The sequence below is a fragment of the Schistocerca serialis genome, chromosome 3 (assembly GCF_023864345.2).
Source record: "Schistocerca serialis cubense isolate TAMUIC-IGC-003099 chromosome 3, iqSchSeri2.2, whole genome shotgun sequence".
NCBI lineage: Eukaryota > Metazoa > Arthropoda > Insecta > Orthoptera > Acrididae > Schistocerca > Schistocerca serialis.
In genome coordinates, this window is record NC_064640.1 from 59,205,575 (window position 1) to 59,220,175 (window position 14,601).

At 43.4% G+C, this 14,601-nt stretch overlaps 1 pseudogene; it reads right to left on the reverse strand.

Moving 5' to 3' along the window:
* Positions 1-13,049: 13,049 nt before the first annotated feature.
* Positions 13,050-13,168, reverse strand: LOC126471889 (5S ribosomal RNA; annotated as a pseudogene).
* Between the last annotated feature and the right edge of the window lie 1,433 nt (positions 13,169-14,601).

Below are 14,601 nucleotides of genomic sequence, written 5' to 3' on the forward strand. Positions count from 1 at the left end.
AGCAGAACTGCAGCACCTCGAGACAACATTTCGGAAAAATGGGTACAACCAGAAGCAAATAAGACACGCACTCAGACAGACTGCGCCAAGAGAACAAGAAGAAGAAGAAACAGAAGAACACAAGTCATTGGCGTGCATTCCGTTTGTCGGAAGCACCTCAAGAAAAATCGGTAGAATCGTGGGGAAACACAATGTGAAACGTGTATTCCGATCCCCTGCAAAAACCTTGACTCTACTGGGTTCAGTGAAAGATGACCTAGGCCTTCGAAAACCAGGCGTTTATCAAATTCCCTGTCAGTGCGGAAAATCATACATTGGGCAGACAGTCCGCACTGTTGAAGAGAGGTGCCGCGAACACAAGCGCCATACCGAGTTACGCCAGGCCTCTAAATCAGCCGTGGCTGACCATTGTATAAAGACTGGCCATACTATGGACTATGAAAAAACTACTCTGTCAATCCTCCTACTTCTGGGATTGCGTTACTGAAGAGGCCATCGAAATCCGACTACAGGACGATCTAATTAATAAAGACAGCGGCCTTTAACTTATTCAGGCTTGGAACCCTGCACTCAGCCAGGAGAGAAAGATGCGGTCCCAGAGATCGATGACCGCCCCCGACGGCGGCAGCTGGGAGACTGCAGACCCCAGTTCAGAACCAGGCGCCGCTTCCCCCACCACCTCCAGTAGCCGCCGCGCCGGCCGCACCGAAGACTCCAGGAGAGGAACGGTGGAGGGGGTAACAGCTAGTATATAAAGGTCGCCGAGAGGAACAGCCACAGGTGGAAACACAAGCGGCCAAAGACACTGCTAGCTAGGGCATAACCACCTATGGTAAACTAACATACGCAAACAGCGACAAACGCCGGTAAGCCCCTGCATATCAGCAACACTGACTGGTAACTACCAGCTGCTATTAGAGCCGACCAACAGGCCACAGCAGGGACACCGACGAGCTCGCCCACAGACGCACGAACAATCTGCCAACACTCCCTCACACTGTGCCTCCGGTATATGACCTATCGGACACAAGACCGATAACAAACATAACTGTTGCAGGTTGCAGGACGCTGAACGAGGACTCTGTACCAGCACCCAGCGCCAGCCGCCGAGCAGCACAAACGCACAACGTCAAGGTATCGACATGCATGATACCCACTACTAACAAAGCCTATCCTTGCACAACCTATCGCAGGCAGCAAGACAACCGCTACTGCTCTTGCCGCCCGACCTAACTTTCGCAGAGGTTTTTTCCCTTGGCTCTTGCTTTGGCACTTTTTTTCCTCTGCCCTTCAAACCGCTACCCTTCGTCAGATTTCGACCAATCTATCTCCAGATGAGCGCGTATTAATGGTTAATCCTAACCAGACGTACGCAAACATCGCAGTACCCACATCCTGCGACACCTCACTTTAGTGAATACTAACCCTTATGCAGAGATGGCAGTAGACCTTTTGTGTTGGCCATCATGCCGGTGTGGGCGTGGAGGGGCTCCACCTCTTAAAAAAAAAAAAAAAAAAAAAAAAAAAAAAAAAAAAAAAAAAACAGCACATCATTCGTCAGGAACCACCTGAAGATGGCAGCGTGTACATCTGCCGAAATATTGTTGAGAAATTACGACGCTACCCGGTCGGATACCCGAAAACTGTTCAAATAAGTACATTTTTGTTACTTTCTAGCTTTCCTGCTGTTTAGGTTTTAATGGCTAGCAGCGTATATGAGCTGCCCTCGACCCGCACCTTCTCTTGACTGAAAAGCTATGTTTCTACCTTTTATTCTGTCAAATATCTGCCACATTCAGCCCTTGTCGGATTTCAGCATTTATGCAAGTCCTACATAATACAGTATAATAGCGCAGTTACAAAAATAGAAAAAAAGGCAGTTCGCAATTAAAAAAGCCTTCCTCTGTTACTTTGTGCAGAGGTATGTCCGACCATTAATCAGAAATGTATACAGCCCTGAAAACATTTTGGCACAAATAGTCTTCCCCTTTAGCGCCGACGTCTAATATTTGCCTTCGAGAATGGTGGCTGGCTGTAGCCTCTACACGAATTCAGCGACGACAGAGAGGAAACAGCGATTGTTGAGTGTTAGTGACCCAAGGACAAATCGTATGTCAGTGTCCAAGTGTTCACAACAGAGGATTCTCTGGTCCATTCTCCAGATAGTTTAACTAGAAAACTAGCTCTCTGACAGCATGTGAACAGCATCACAGACTATCTCGAAAAATCTTTATTTTTAACTTTCCTTTTTGCGTCGTAGTGAACCGCAGGGCCGCTCACAAGCCTCGATAATTACTCGGCAACACGAATGTGCCAGTGACACTCACTAAACCAGCGGGCTGTGCATAGATTTTAAAACAGAGTAACAATTAATATTTGATAATTCTTTAATTTTTAAATAATATTTTCTTTTATCATTAAGTGGTGGCCGGCCGCTGTGGCCGAGCGGTTCTAGGCGCTTCAGTCCGGAACCGCGCGACTGCTACGGTCGCAGGTTCGAATCCTGGCGCGGGCATGGATGTGTGTGATGTCCTTAGGTTAGTTAGGCTTAAGTAGTTCTAAGTCCTAGGGGACTGATGACCTCAGATGTTCAGTCCCATAGTGCTCAGGGCTATTTGAACCATTAAGTATTAAATATTTTATTACCTACATTTTTGCATTTATTTCAGTAGTTATTTACGAAACTGTACAAATAACTGCGCCAAGTACTGATTATTGATCATGTGTTCGTGATTTATACTGACAAGGGGAGGCCGCCAATTGTGAAATTCAGATTCGATTCATACTGCGCATAATAAAAGCTCATGGCCAGAGGTGTAATGTGGCAAAGCACCAAGATGCACTTCTCAGCCGTTGTCGAGAAAATCGACAGTTAAAAGAAACCGTTGCGGTGAAATACTCTCTACGCTTAACAATTTTCTACAGCGTCGTAGCGCAGCGGTAAGCGCTCGGGTTCGTACTCCGAAGATCGCCGGATCGAATCTCGCGCCATCCAACATATTTTTTATTATTAGATTTTTGTAATTCAAATATATATATATATATATATATATATATATATATATATATATATAAACTATTAATGAATTGCTTATGCATGTTGGTGAAGGCGGATCGCTCTCCAATTGTACCGCCTCCATTTTTCCGTTTGTTTAACAGGGTGTACCAAAGCTCTCACGTCCGCACTGATTTTCGACGATGTTATAACTTGCGCTAGGGACCGCATCTACCTTCTTTCGAAGTTAGCAGGCAACTACTCTGTTATGCGGCGGCTCGTTTCGGCCCATTCAACATATGTCCTTCAAGTGTAACGAGCGAGTAACAGAGTTTATATTTCATACCTGCCACAGAAAATTTGTGTTCGTGGGGTTTCTATTCTAATTCGAACGTTTGACTTACGCTATACATATTCGTTTCGGAATATCGTTTCTACGTCTTCCGTTAACTATACGTGGTTAACATTATGAAGACAATTAATAACATTTGTGAAATACAACTTTGTTTGCGGAAAACATAATGATGTTCGAAGTCGCCAGTTTTTCCACGACAAATGACTTTCAACTTATTATATGCATGATTGTTGCAACTGACTGACGTGAAATATATATATATATATATATATATTTTGTGTGTGTGTGTGTGTATATACACACATTTGAATTACAAAAAACAAATACAAAAAAAAAATTTGCGTGGCGCGAGATTCGATCCAGTGACCATCGGTTTACGAACCCGAGCGCTTACCGCTGCGCCACGACGCTGTAGAGACTTAATCGTAGAGAGTATTTCACCGCAACGGTTTCTTTTAACTGTCGATTTTCTCGACAACGGCTGAGAAGTGCATCTTGGTGCTTTGCCACATTACACCTCTGGCCATGAGCTTTTATTATGCGCAGTATGAATCGAATCTGAATTTCACAATTGGCGGCCTCCCCTTGTGAGTGACTAGAAACAGGCTGGAAAGTTTGTAAGGGTTTTGCAGGGTAGGTTGCACTAAGAAATAATTGTAAAAAAAATTCGATACGTTGCGTTGTTTCCTAGTTAATTGGCATTTAAGTTGGCCAATCAGACAGTTGCGCGGGAAAATTCAACAGTAATTAGTGTCAGTTGTTGTCACAACGTGGGTGACAACGCACAAGACTGCTCTCCGTTTGGCTCGGGATCGATCCATATTACATTTCCACGTCCAATTTTTGCATCGCTCTCTTGTCTGGTTTTAGGAAACCAAACAAAGTACACGTTGGGCGACACCCTCACTCGGGAGCAGCTTGAACTTGCGCGCGTAACGGCCTGACTGCCCGACTTAAAAGTTAATTAACTCGAAAACGGCGGAACGTTTTGAAGTTTTCTCTTAAACATTATTTCTCAGCACAACTACCATGCAATACCCTTACAAGCTTTTCAGACTGTTTCTGACCACCCTGTAGGAACAAATGTGAAACACTATGGCCCACTGAAGAAAAGTAGTTATTAGGTTAAAGCAAATTGCAGCAATAAAATACTAAATACTCTGGTAATGATAAGATAATGTGAAAAACGGCGAGTTGTACCGTGGTTCACAGTTCACATTAAAATGTAAGTCCCTCTACAACTGACTGGTTAAGTCATAAGGAGGCACCGGCATACCGCAGCCAGTAGACATATGCCTAGTATAGAGCTGTTGCGTTCACACCAATCTTCGGGCTGATGGCAGCTTTATCTTACAAAATACGAATTGCTACCACATACAGCATTCGTTCCCCCCATGAACCATGGACCTTGCCGTTGGTGGGGAGGCTTGCGTGCCTCAGCGATACAGATTGCCGTACCGTAGGTACAACCATAACGGAGGGGTATCTGTTGAGAGGCCAGACAAACGTGTGGTTCCTGAAGACGGACAGCAGCCTTTTCAGTAGTTGCAAGGGCAACAGTCTGGATGATTGACTGATCTGGCCTTGTAACAATAACCAAAACGGCCTTGCTGTGCTGGTACCGCGAACGGCTGAAAGCAAGGGGAAACTACGGCCGTAATTTCTCCCGAGGGCATGCAGCTTTACTGTATGATTAAATGATGATGGCGTCCTCTTGGGTAAAATATTCCGGAGGTAAAATAGTCCCCCATTCGGATCTCCGGGCGGGGACTACTCAAGAGGATGTCGTTATCAGGAGAAAGAAAACTGGCGTTCTACGGATCGGAGCGTGGAATGTCAGATCCCTTAATCGGGCAGGTAGGTTAGAAAATTTAAAAAGGGAAATGGATAGGTTAAAGTTAGATATAGTGGGAATTAGTGAAGTTCGGTGGCAGGAGGAACAAGACTTCTGGTCAGGTGACTACAGGGTTATAAACACAAAGTCAAATAGGGGTAATGCAGGAGTAGGTTTAATAATGAATAGGAAAATAGGAATGCGGGTAAGCTACTACAAACAGCATAGTGAACGCATTATTGTGGCCAAGATAGATACGAAGCCCACACCTACTACAGTAGTACAAGTTTATATGCCAACTAGCTGTGCAGATGACGAAGAAATTGAAGAAATGTATGATGAAATAAAAGAAATTATTCAGATAGTGAAGGGAGACGAAAAGTTAATAGTCATGGGTGACTGGAATTCGAGTGTAGGAAAAGGGAGAGAAGGAAACGTAGTAGGTGAATATGGATTGGGGCTAAGAAATGAAAGAGGAAGCCACCTGATAGAATTTTGCACAGAGCACAACTTAATCATAGCTAACACTTGGTTTAAGAATCATGATAGAAGGTTGTATACATGGAAGAACCCTGGAGATACTAAAAGGTATCAGATAGATTATATAATGGTAAGACAGAGATTTAGGAACCAGGTTTTAAATTGTAAGACATTTCCAGGGGCAGATGTGGACTCTGACCAGAATCTATTGGTTATGACCTGTAGATTAAAACTGAAGAAACTGCAAAAAGGTGGGAATTTAAGGAGATGGGACCTGGATAAACTGAAAGAACCAGAGGTTGTACAGAGTTTCAGGGAGAGCATAAGGGAACAATTGAAAGGAATGGGGGAAAGAAATACAGTAGAAGAAGAATGGGTAGCTCTGAGGGATGAAGTAGTGAAGGCAGCAGACGATCAAGTAGGTAAAAAGAAGAGGGTTAGTAGAAATCCTTGGGTAACAGAAGAAATATTGAATTTAATTGATGAAAGGAGAAAATATAAAAATGCAGTAAATGAAGCAGGCAAAAAGGAATACAAACGTCTCAAAAATGAGATCGACAGGAAGTGCAAAATGGCTAAGCAGGGATGGCTAAAGGACAAATGTAAGGATGTAGAGGCTTATCTCACTAGGGGTAAGATAGATACTGCCTACAGGAAAATTAAAGAGACCTTTGGAGAAAAGAGGGCCACATGTATGAACATCAAGAGCTCAGATGGAAACCCAGTTCTAAGCAAAGAAGGGAAAGCAGAAAGGTGGAAGGAGTATATAGAGGGTCTATACAAGGGCGATGCACTTGAGGACAATCTTATGGAAATGGAAGAGGATGTAGATGAAGATGAAATGGGAGATACGATACTGCGTGAAGAGTTTGACAGAGCACTGAAGGACCTGAGTCGAAACAAGGCCCCCGGAGTAGACAACATTCCATTGGAACTACTGACGGTCTTGGAAGAGCCAGTCCTGACAAAACTCTACCATCTGGTGAGCAAGATGTATGAAACAGGCGAAATACCCTCAGACTTCAAGAAGAATATAATAATTCCAATCCCAAAGAAAGCAGGTGTTGACAGATGTGAAAATTACCGAACAATCAGTTTAATAAGCCACAGCTGCAAAGTACTAACACGAATTCTTTACAGACGAATGGAAAAACTAGTAGAAGCCGACCTCGGGGAAGATCAGTTTGGATTCCGTAGAAATACTGGAACACGTGAGGCAATACTGACCTTACGACTTATCTTAGAAGAAAGATTAAGGAAAGGGAAACCTACGTTTCTAGCATTTGTAGACTTAGAGATAGCTTTTGACAATGTTGACTGGAATACTCTCTTTCAAATTCTAAAGGTGGCAGGGGTAAAATACAGGGAGCGAAAGGCTATTTACAACTTGTACAGAAACCAGATGGCAGTTATAAGAGTTGAGGGACATGAAAGGGAAGCAGTGGTTGGGAAGGGAGTAAGACAGGGTTGTAGCCTCTCCCCGATGTTATTCAATCTCTATATTGAGCAAGCAGTAAAGGAAACAAAAGAAAAATTTGGAGTAGGTATTAAAATCCATGGAGAAGAAATAAAAACTTTGAGGTTCGCCGATGACATTGTAATTCTGTCAGAGACAGCAAAGGACTTGGAAGAGCAGTTGAACGGAGTGGATGGTGTCTTGAAGGGAGGACATAAGATGAACATCAACAAAAGCAAAACGAGGATAATGGAATGTAGTCGAGTTAAGTCGGGTGATGCTGAGGGTATTAGATTAGGAAATGAGACACTTAAAGTAGTAAAGGAGTTTTGCTATTTGGGGAGCAAAATAACTGATGATGGACGAAGTAGAGAGGATATAAAATGTAGACTGGCAATGGCAAGGAAAGCGTTTCTGAAGAAGAGAACTTTGTTAACATCGAGTATAGATTTAAGTGGAAATGGAAATGAGCGTTTTGCGTCATTGGCCGGGAGGCCCCTCGCGGGGCAGGTCCGGCCGCCATATCGCAGGTCTTATTACATTCGGCGCCACATTGGGCGACCTGCACGCCGGATGGGGATGAAATGATGATGAACACAACACAACACCCAGTCCCTGAGCGGAGAAAATCTCCGACCCAGCCGGGAATCGAACCCGGGCCCAGAGGACGGCAATCCGTCACGCTGACCACTCAGCTACTGGGGCGGACATAGATTTAAGTGTCAGGAAGTTATTTCTGAAAGTATTCGTATGGAGTGTAGCCATGTATGGAAGTGAAACATGGACGGTAAATAGTTTGGACAAGAAGAGAATAGAAGCTTTTGAAATGTGGTGCTACAGAAGAATGCTGAAGATTAGATGGGTAGATCACATAACTAATGAGGAAGTATTGAATAGGATTGGGGAGAAGAGAAGTTTGTGGCACAACTTGACAAGAAGAAGGGATCGGTTGGTAGGACATGTTCTGAGGCATCAAGGGATCACCAATTTAGTATTGGAGGGCAGCGTGGAGGGTAAAAATCATAGGGGGAGACCAAGAGATGAATACACTAAGCAGATTCAGAAGGATGTAGGTTGCAGTAGGTACTGGGAGATGAAGAATCTTGCACAGGATAGAGTAGCATGGAGAGCTGCATCAAACCAGTCTCAGAACTGAAGACCACAACAACAACAACACAGCATTCGTTGAAGTCACAACAGTGGCCTGCATCTCATAATACGAGATGTGAATGACGGAGCCTAACATCACTTGTAACACGCGATGTAGACTCTCCAAAACGTTAATGAACTACTGTAAGAGAAAAAAGGAAAAAGTATTAAAGAACAGAATCCGGGAAATGTACTGAGGGACGTCATAACCTGTGTGGATTGGAAGTGGCTCTTTTCGTTTTCATCATAACAGCTTTCTTTAATAAGCGAAGGTGGTATGCTCAAATACACGTTATGGCTGGTTCGAGAGCTGTTACGTCTACCTCTAGGGTAAGATACAGCGCCTGTAGACTGGCAGAGTAGGCTACCTGAAATGGAGGATCACATTTTAACGCGCAACAGGACGAAACCGTGAAAATAAACGCAACCGCGTCCCTCATTTCGTGAAACTTTTTGGTAGGAGTTTAACGTATGCGGTGTTCTCGTGGGCAAATGAGGGTGATAATCATAAAGAGCTACACATAAGCAGTTGACTACGGATGTCTGGTTAATTTTTGCCTTTCATACGAGTATCACTTCTACGGTTTCGGCAGAAAGTAGAAATGGGGGAAATATAGTTGGCGCATTTCCCCTGCAGAGAATACTGGCGATTGCAGTCAACGTCTTTCGTGAAATAAGGGGGTGGTGATAGCCGCTTCGTTATGCGGTTCCTCGACGGAAGTGAAGGGGACGCGAGGGTGGGCAGGAATCTCAGAAACGAAAGGGTGGCTCTCCTGCACAACTTGCCGCTGCCGGCTGCATTGAGAAAATTCTTACACTGATCAGGCGGATAGCTTTTCTTGCTCTCTGTGAAACAAAGTGCAGCTACTTGTGGCAGACTCTGGCCATTTCTGTCCGCTGCCACTGATCACCTCCACACCGATGACACGCTAAACTCTAACCTTCCTACCGTCAGCATGGTGACGACTTCACGATACTCAACACTTTAGCCTCTTAAACTTTTTAGTTTATTTTTTGCCTTGTAGCTTACGATATACAGCTAGCTTAAGCTTATAAATGGTACAGGGTGTTCTAGTAGGGCCGGTCGTTGTGGCCGAGCGGTTCTAGGCGCTTCAGTCTGGAACCGCGCGACCGCTACGGTCGCAGGTTCGAATCCTGCCTCGGGCATGGCTGTGTGTTATGTCCTTACATTAGTTAGGTTTAAGTAGTTCTAAGTTCTAGGTGACTGATGACCTCAGAAGTTAAGTCCCATAGTGCTCAGAGCCATTTGAACCATTTTTTGTCCTAGTAGGAATGAATTATATTTAGAGCTAATATAATAAGATCAACAGAATGGCTACAAAATAACCCACCTGCAGAACACAGTTACTCAGACTTACCATTAATTTCTAGATTCTAATATGGCAGATTAGTGCAGTAATAAATAATTTAACATAAAGACAGTCCAAAAGAATTTAAAAAATCATTACCATGAGAACGAATTATTGAAACTAAAATAGAAAGACCCAAAGCACCTTCACAAACAGAAAAAACTAAAAGAATAACAGGAAAGAAATAATCATAATCAAACTCAATAAGAAAAACAATAATTAATATAAACAAAGAAAGAAAAGTAAAAATCAACGAGAATTATAAGTATCTAATATTGGTCTGAAACGAATTAATAAATAAACTCCAGCAGTAACAAGAGTAGAAGAATGAACTAAAGCAGAAACAGGAGTAGGGGCAGCCATAGCAGCAGGAAGTCAAGAAGAAAAGGGAATTTGAGCTCTCTTAGTTATAGCTGCCAAAACAATTAATATAGTAATAAGCTTTATTTCAAAAAAATTCGAAATAAAATCATAATAATAAATATAATTCCAACCACCAAAATTTAATATTCAAGCAATAGAAATTAAAATAGCAACATCACCAATACGATTAGAAAGTGCAGTCAATATACCAGCTCTATAAGATTTCACATTTTGGTAATAAATAACTAAACAATAAGAAACCAAACCTAAACCATCTCATCCTAACAAAATTCTAATCAAATTAGCTCTGTTATATGACCGTATCCATCTGTATTCGTCATGTAATGTCCTTGAGAAATCATCAGCGATTCTATTATCTCTCACTCGTCCTTGTCGCTTAATGCCCGTGTCAAGTCATTGTCTAGGTTCTAGCCGCTTAAGTCTGCCTGGGGCATGGATGTGTGTGGTGTCCTTAGGTTAGTTAGGTTTAAGTAGTTCTAAGTTCTAGGGGACTGATGACCTCAGATGTTAAGTCCCATAGTGCTCAGAGGCATTTGAGCCAAGTCATTGTCGTACTGCTCTGGTGTCTGGCGTGCTGTTCTGTATCGGTGACAGTAAAAAAGTATGTGGCTTGGGGATCCATGTTCCCCACATGCACAAGCAGCACTCACGCTGCGGCCTACGCGGTGTAAGTGCGCAGGGTAAGGCTCTCGGCTCTGAGCACTATGGGACTTAACATCTATGGTCATCAGTCCCCTAGAACTTAGAACTACTTAAACCTAACTAACCTAAGGACATCACACACATCCATGCCCGAGGCAGGATTCGAACCTGCGACCGCCGCAGTCGCGCGGCTCCGGACTGAGCGCCTAGAAGCAGGGTAAGGACCTTATCGCTTAACTCCTATTCCCTTTGCCAGGTATCCACTCGCCATTTAACGAGTTGGTGTTTTTGGTTATGTCGTGTCCGGAACCTCGACTAACACATCCTGTCTTCCTCTCCTCAGCCAGTACATTGCAGCCCAAAACCGAATGTTTATGTCGATAGGGAAGGTTCGAAGCACCACGTAGAGTGATTGCACTGACGTGGTGTTGAAAGCTCCTGACAGCCTTACCAGGGCACATCTCTTCCCTTGCCGCACGATGTTCCCATTTGGTCACCAGCAGATCTTCTCCATTCCTTTGTCACGGTACCGTCATCTCGTCTCAACGTTGCTAAAACTAGTGGCGTCTTCAGACGCTCCGTTTGTATTTTCAAGGGTCCCCCCCCACAAAATGTTGGTTTGTAGCTGTTTCTGCACGTGTGTGTTTCAATGTTCTTCTCGTGTTTTTTTTGTAACTCTTGTTTGTAGCGTTGTTTTTCTTCCCTGAACTGTATGAGCCTGACATCTCTGTCCCTTTCTGTAGTCGCTCTTTGATAACATTTCCGTGTGTTTCTTGCTTCTTTGTTCAACCTTCTTAGTGTTCTAGTCCATGGTATGTTTAACTTTCATCTTGAGTCAGCGGTCGAAATTACAGCCCTTTGTGCTTTTTGTAGTAAGTGAATCAAAATATGTGCTTTATAATCCACTGACCCCTCGACTGCAAATGTGGAAAGCAAAGAGTTTGCCGTAAAGACATTTTTGCTTCGAATGATAGTTCCTGTCATAGCCCTGAATGCTGACCACTCCAACTGGGACACTCTGTACATTTGCTTGATTTGTTACAGATAATTATTGTTACGGTACGGTTTTAAACACATTGGCTGCATTGTGTTGGTACAACAGTTAATCTGAAGAGTGTGCAGTTAGTTTTGCGATCCTGCGAGCTTTGTTAGGTTGGAAAAAAGGTGTCCAAAATGTGTAAATTCGCGTAAGATCATTACTGCAGTTTCGTGCAGACTGGAGCATCTAAACAAAACACAGTTTGCTTCCTCCTTTACTCCACAAGAACAGAAAAGAGTATGCATCCTGTTGTGTTGGCAGAAGAACCAACACCGTATTACTAGTGGAGGCCGAAATGCACGCGTTTTAGCTCACGCAGGCTGGCGTGAAGAGGGAAGAACTATACTGACGTGAGGTCTGGAACATGACAAGGAATTAGAATTCAGAAAGCGGACGTAATTAGTTTGATACTTAACTTTAATCCATTAATGATGAACGTCGCTCTTGACGGTATATGATTCACAATATTATCAGCCCGCATCTCGTGGTCGTGCGGTAGCGTTCTCGCTTCCCACGCCCGGGTTCCCGGGTTCGATTCCGGTCGGGGTCAGGGATTTTCTCTGCCTCGTGATGGCTGGGTGTTGTGTGATGTCCTTAGGTTAGTTAGGTCTAAGTAGTTCTAAGTTCTAGGGGACTGATGAGCATAGATGTTAAGTCCCATAGTGCTCAGAGCCATTTGAACCATTTTTGAACCACAATATTATCTGTTCAGAATACATTCATAGTAGCTGAATATGGCGCCTTGCTAGGTCGTAGCAAATGACGTAGCTGAAGGCTATGCTAAACTGTCGTCTCTGCAAATGAGAGCGTATGTAGACAGTGAACCATCGCTAGCAAAGTCGGCTGTCCAACTGGGGCGAGTGCTGGGGAGTCTCTCTAGACTAGACCTGCCGTGTGGCGGTGCTCGGTCTGCAATCACGGATAGTGACGACAAGCGGGTCCGACGTATACTAACGGACCGCGGCCGATTTAAAGGCTACCACCTAGCAAGTGTGGTGTCTGGCGGTGACACCACACATCCAGTACACATGTCCGCGAAAACGTCTGAGATTAAATTTGATGCTAATTATTAAAGTTGTCAGTTCGGCCGGATTGCGAGTCTATTGGATTTCATGGATGACGAAACTCCGGGTATATTATTGCACAAACAATAACACCGTCGGAACAGGCCTGGAAGGCCTAGCGGTACCCACCGGCCGCCGTGTCATCCTTAGCCCCTAGGCGTCACCTGATGCGGATACGGAGGTCATGTGGTCAGCACACTCCCGGCCGTTATTAATTTTCGTGACCCGTGCCGCTACACGTCGATCAAGTAGCTTCTCAATTGGCCTGAGTGCACCCCGCTTGGCAACAGCACTCGGCATACCCGGACGGTAACTCATCCAAGTACTAGCCAAGCCCGACAGCGCTTAACTTCGGTGATCTGAGGAAAACCGGTGTTACCACTGCGGCGAGGCCGTTGGCGTGTTATGGCACACTTGTTGTCTTTGTGTCTTGCATGGGCTCCAGTTCCCGTTGCTATTTTTATGATGCCTTAAATGGGACATACCTGTAATCCCTAGTTGGAAATTACGAGATATGCCCGTTACGGCAATAACTTCTTTAGCTGCGCTGTTAACAAATGCATTACCCATAATACCACTGTGTTATTTCACAAAAGCAACGAGAACATGATTCTACATCTACATTTCTACTATGAAATCTATTATGGAATGCATGGCGAACGGTGGTTCCTATGTGCCACTTATTTGGATTTCTTCCCATTCCATTCGCATTCGGAGCGCCGGAATGATACTTGATTAAAAGCCCTCCTGCACGCTGTAATTAGTCTACTACTGTCTTTGCGGTCGCTACTGAAGTGATAGGTATTAGGCTGTAGAGTATTCCTAGTTTCGTCGCATAATACCGGTATTTAAACTTTGTAAGTAGTTCTTCGAGGGACGGTTGCCATCTACCTTCAGGCTTCGGCAATTCAGATTTTGTATTTCCGTGGTGCTCTCCCTCGGGTCAGACAAACCTGTGAACATTCGAGCTGCCCTTTCTTGCATACGTTCGATACGACACTTGAGAAATATTGTAGTATGGGTCCACAAGTGTTTTGTAAACCATTTCCTTTGTAGACTGATGGGCTCATGTCTAGAATGTAGTTGTTTCAGTCATTTAATCTTATCACTATATTGGACCCGCTGTGTACGGACACATTTAAAACTACAAGGTTGGACTCAGATCCTGGACCTAAAATAAAATCTTCCCGGTTTTCTTAACGCTTCAATTCACAGTGTATCGGAGACGTTTAGGAATATAAAGGCGAAGAAAATATTGACTGTTCTATTACGTTATTGGTGATAAACCACAGGAAACAGTTTTTTAAAATAACTAACTCAATTTTTATTTTATGAAAATAAATTTTAGAGAAAGAAAGTTGACATTTTTACAGCAATTTCTTTCTTTAAAATTTATTTTCATAAAATAAAAACTGAGATAGTTAAAAAATAGAGCCCAACAGAGGTGCAAGTTTTTCGAAGTCTTTTTTTATGTTCACTTTTAATTAAAAGGCGTAAAAATTATTTCAGCGAAGAAAATAAGCTTAAAACCGTTACTGTAGGGCCATCCTATGAGAAGATCTAGTTAATAATCGAGAGGACCATTTTTTCAAAAATATCGATACATCTAGAAGAATAATTGATATTTTTTAATTTTTCAAACAAAAAACTCTGAAGAACGCGTTAAGAAGGAATTCGAATGGGACGAAAATCGGTCGATGTGATGCACATGTACAGACAAATAAACGATTACGATTTCAGAAAAATGAATGAATTATTCAAGAGGAAGTGCTTCACAAATTTAGCAAACCAATAACGCGTTGGTCAACCTCTGGTCTTTACGCAAGCAGCTAC